Below are 5,331 nucleotides of genomic sequence, written 5' to 3'. Positions count from 1 at the left end.
GACCTGACTTTCTTCTTCTTATACTGTGCAGGAACAGAACAAGCTTACACGGAGCGTAAATTAGCTCAATCAGTGGCTGTTCTTTATAAAGTAAATGATTTCCTAAATGAGAAAGGTCCTCATATATTGGCATAATGTGCAGAAGTTTGTGAATATGTATAGACTTAATAATGAAATTACAGAAAATTTTGATTAAAATAATGGATAATATAGGCTATACGGAGAATCAAGTATTCAATTATTTATACAGCTGGTGTTTTAATATTTATGGATATTACGTATATGAAAACACTAGGAATCCTGTTTGTATTCAGAATCTCTTTGAATTAAGAGAAATAACTATAAGGGGTTTATTTATGTTTGAAACATGTCAAGTGAGGATCAACAAAATACAGATGTTTCAGTTTTGGATGTGAAATTGTGGAATGGACAGTTGATGATGCGTTGAAACTGTGTACTTCCCTGTTGGGATTTAAGAAACATTTTGAATGTAAAATAATTCATACTGATAGTGCCAAAATGTACATTTAAATGAGTTTAAATTTAAAGTTTTTGAGAGTGATTATTGATCATAAACTGTGTTGGAAGCCACAGATAGAATACACTGAGCGTAAATTAATTAATTCTTATAGTGCCCAAATGTAAATTTAAATTTTAAAATATAAAATAATTCATACTTATAGTGACCTTGATGAAATGTAAAACATTTAGGAGTTGTAATGTGAGTGTATTATTTATTTGTTTTGTTTTGTTTTTACAATTCTATGAGATTCATGGTATTGTATGGTGGAAGGAGACTGTATAGGATAGACAATATTAATTAAGCCTGGTGCGTCAGTCTATATTCCCTTTTCCTTTTTTTTTTTTTTAAAAGGATGTTTATGTTTTCCTTTCCGTACAAATTGGAGTTTAAACATTTTTTTTATAGAATATTACTCAAAAAGAAAAAATGACCATTATCATGTGATGGCACGAGACTTCCGCAAATCTCCCAAGACTTAAGCATCTAGGATTAATGTTACAGGAATGTTGTGCTGTTTCTTTGACTTTATATTTGCTTTAATGTGAAAGCAAAGATAAAATTTATAATGATAAGCACAACCAAAGTGCTCGACTACTTTGTGAAATCTGAAAGAAAAAAAAAAGAATGGTTTGTAAATGTGGATTTATATTACAACGTATATTACAACTTGTGCTGGATCTCATTCTGAGCGAGTAATTAACTCAAACGACATATACATTTACACAAGATTTATTTAGAGAATATCTCAAGGACTTAACTTGCATAAGGTTAAAGATTCTTCCGATTCACGTCATGAACCCATGTGAAGCACCTGGCAATTTGATCACAAGACAATTTAGATTCTGTACACCAATCTGGTTGATGTTAGTCGCAATAGTAATCCTTACAAGCTGAATTATGTGAATGACATAATTTTTCACCCCACATGGGACATTTGGGATAATTAATTTGGGATGGATCTGGGCTTGTTACTTTTTCCTAAAAGAAATGGTATGTCACGATAGCCTGTAATGTATATTGCATTATTTAGAAACAAACTCCACACTATAGGATGGCATCAAACTTTGGACATTTGGCAGACAATCAAGGTCATCAGGTTGGAAAATTATGTTTTTCCAACACATCATGTCCCTGACATATGAGAAGTTTTGTACAGAATGTTGTAAAGTCTTAGAATTCAGCAGCAGCTCAACTCTAGCAGATAACGTTCTCACCCATCTTGCAAGTGGATGACAGTTTGAGAAGGGAAGAGAATATCTGTATTTTCTTCAGGTGGAAATCGTGACCAACATGCTGCAGAGAGACAGCAAGGGCACGTACAGTGTGTGCTATACAAATCTGAAGAAAAAGTAAACCTCAAGCTCTCTCCTGGGAAATACACTAGGACTAATTTGAGGTATTTACAGCATATATTTACTTTCTTGCTTTGGGAATACAATTAGTTTTACAGACCATTAAAATAAAAACAAGCTGTTAGTCTTGACTTACACGTCTCCACATTATTTCACATGAGATGCAATTATGGGTAGAAGGAAGTTTGCACTCTGCAGCGATTTCAATTCTGTGCGCTGCAGAATAAAAGAATGAAGTTGAAGGTGTCTGTCTTTCCCTTTGCCTGCCAGGCCACTGTCGCTCAGCGACCATCCGTTTGCTTTCGCTGGCAGGTGGGAGAAGCAGTGTGGGTGTCTACGGAATAAAGAACAGAAATGTGTGTGAAGGCAAAGGCGGCGATAGACAGCAGATAAAGGTGCGAAGGTGGTATTAGCAATGAAGAGAGCGAGGCGATCAAGGCAAGTTCACATTTTAAAGAGCTGCGGGGCTTCTCGTGGGATCATCTGCCATCTTTGTTTCTCAGTCACTTTTCATCTCTTCAGACTTTGTCGAGGAGTGATTGCGTTCAAGTGTAATCTGGTTCTTCAGGTGCATGCATGTATACTTTTTATACGATTGGTTGCATTCACCGATGTTGTTTTCATAACATGCGGTGTGATGAATAATAAAAATAGTAGCCAACTTGCCAGTATCTCAGTATGCTTGGTTGTTGTGCAAAAAATAAGTTATGATCTTGCAACGTGAAGGCTAGTGTGCAGTTGTAGATAGTGTCGTCGATTGTCAGCAGCTAAGCCTACCAGCAGACAGGGGCGGGTAGAGTAGCCAAAAATTGTACTCAAGTAAGAGTAGAGTTACTTCAAAATAATATTACTCAAGTAAAAGTAAAAAGTAGTCATTAAAAAATGTACTCAAGTAGAAGTAAAAAAGTATTCGCTGAAAAGAATACTCAAGTACTGAGTCACTGCTTAAACATTGTCTGATTTATTTTTTAAAAACAATGTAATCAGACAGACAAAAACATTCATTTTGTTGGGGTGAACCCTCTGTTGACACAAAAAAATATCACGCTGAGTTTACAGGCGAGTAAGCCATTGAAATCACACATTCAGTTCAATTTGCAAAGTTAACTAGGATTTCTGATGATTAATGTATTAAATCTGAAAATATTGCGGTCACTAAATTTCTGTTAATACCCATCCAGCATAACTATTATAAACTTGTACTTTTTCGCCTAAATCTTTAATGTTTACATATGCTATGATTGCTACATTGAATAAGACGTTGATATGTTTTCTTACCAGGTTCTGTTCTGGCATTACATGGAGTCAAGTGTTTATCTGTTACCAAAACTATCTTTACCGAGAATAATTTGACACTTAGTGGCTACCGCCAATTCATGCCTCTATATAACATGTGTTGTGATCTGTTTCATTTATGGCAACAGAAAACAAAGTGTTTTGAAAACAGTCTATGTGAAAAGGTCCTTTTCAACACTTAAGACAAATACCTGCCTAAATACAGCAAAAAGGCAATTTAGGTCAAACCTACCGCGACATGTTAACTCAGGCTCGATGTGGAATTTTTATATGCCGAAATGTCCGTTTGTTTCGGCACACACAGAAGACACCGCATTATAAAGCTGTCATTCCACATGGCGTGTAGGGGAAACATGCTAATTATATGAGGCCATGGGTGCTCGGCTTCGTCCTCTCCCGCTGCCATGTTCCAAATGCCAACAGCGTTTCCGCTGCCTGTGGTCACGTGACTACATTGTTACTTCTGATTGGTAGAATGTTAAGGGTCGGAGTCGTCACGTGATTATTGTTGCTACGTCTGATTGGTGAAACGCAGTCATGTGGCAGAACCGCTGTTGGTGTCTCTGGTAAAGATAATGAACGGAAAAAAAAGTAGAAAAAAAAAAGTAAGGACTTTAATGTGGCCAAATATAGCGGAGTAAGAGTAGCAATCCTTCTTCACACATCTACTCAAGTAAAAGTAAAAAATATTATGTGGTAAAACTACTCTTAGAAGTACATTTTTGAAAAAGAGTTACTCAAATACATGTAAGGGAGTAAATGTAACTCGTTACTACCCACCTCAGCCAGGAAAGTAGCACTTCCTACTATACGCAGCTGTGAACAACCAGCAGCATAGTGTGCCTTCTTTGTGGGTTGTCGCTGTACAAATTCAGTTAGGCATTTCTTTAGCTGGTGTGTCATTTTGTCGGCACATGCATTAAATTCTGTGCAGGTTTAACAGCAGGAATACAGAATATATCTGAATGTAGGAAGGGACAAAAGTCCACCAACATGTCAACAAACCTTACTAACCTTGTAGAATCTAACTGGAACTAATTTATTTTTTAAGATAATCACAACTACAATGTTGGTAGTAAACTCTAAATTCCAACGTGGTTTTATTTTATTTATGGAGCCTGGAATTTCATCTGTGCACAAATTTGGTGTCTGAAACTGGAAATGCAAATCTGCTCTCTTTCTCTGTATAAATAAATTAGAATATTCTGCAGTTGAACGTCCCAGAGTGGCGTCGTTATACTTGTCAGGGTTTATAGTTTCCTTGGTCACACATACAGTATAAGTGCCCAGGTTTGCACTAGTTCTGTCATCTTGTGCCAGGGTCCAGTCAAGATCAATAAAATTCATACTTTGACATGAAACAAAGGTCCATGTTTTAATATGTTTGTGACCTGAAAATCATGTTTAATTCGATCTTTTTCATTCAGGCCCTCCTTAATTGGGCTATTGGAATTGGGGGGGGGGGGGGGGGGGGATTTAAGGATTATTACTTGTTATATATATTATGTTTTCTGTCAGCAGGAAGAAGTTTTTTTTTTGTTTTTTTGTTTTTTCAATTCCCCCTATTGTATCAGCCTGAAATTAACTAATCAGCTGTCAGGGCCGTAAGCACATTAAACCAGTGCAGTGTTCATTTTCTTTCAGTTTGTTGTTTATACAATTTCCTCTCACAGCCAGTAATTTTAACGCTCCTCCCACAGTTCATCCACATATTTTCAATCCCTTTTGGGCTCAGGCTTTTAATTGCCTTTAAGTGTAGACTTGGGCTCTCGACCAGGGATTCTTATGCCAAGAACAGCTAAGCCTATTACACACTTGTTAGCAGCAAGAAACACAATCCAATATGAAAGAATGTCTCACTGTCTACTTGTGCCACTTGCTTTATCATCATCATCACCATCAGAATGATGGAAAACTGTGACAATGAAATATTGCATGCAGAGAAAAATTGCCGGTGTTCGACTAACACAGTGTTAAATCTAACACTTTTCAAAGTGTTACTTTTTTCAAACTTAATCAGGGTTACTCCAACACTGTACAACATTTACACAGGTAAACGAAACCCTGAGTAGTTTTGAAAGTACTCTACACTAGTGTCATTGTTAAACATTTAATTCTGCCAAACTACATTTAACTCTGGGGTTTGAACACTTATGCTGC

The 5,331-nt window shown here is 36.4% G+C and overlaps 1 long non-coding RNA gene across 1 annotated transcript; it reads right to left on the bottom strand.

Moving 5' to 3' along the window:
- Positions 1 to 1,920: 1,920 nt before the first annotated feature.
- On the bottom strand, positions 1,921 to 3,611 carry LOC144032526 (uncharacterized). The gene is made up of 2 exons (XR_013287779.1): positions 3,404 to 3,611; positions 1,921 to 2,209 (listed from the first exon to the last, which is right to left on the bottom strand). It is a non-coding gene; the product is annotated as an uncharacterized LOC144032526 (long non-coding RNA).
- Between the last annotated feature and the right edge of the window lie 1,720 nt (positions 3,612 to 5,331).

This window comes from Festucalex cinctus, chromosome 1 (assembly GCF_051991245.1).
Source record: "Festucalex cinctus isolate MCC-2025b chromosome 1, RoL_Fcin_1.0, whole genome shotgun sequence".
Taxonomy (NCBI): Eukaryota; Metazoa; Chordata; class Actinopteri; order Syngnathiformes; family Syngnathidae; genus Festucalex; species Festucalex cinctus.
This window is presented reverse-complemented; position numbering and strand designations above follow the sequence as displayed.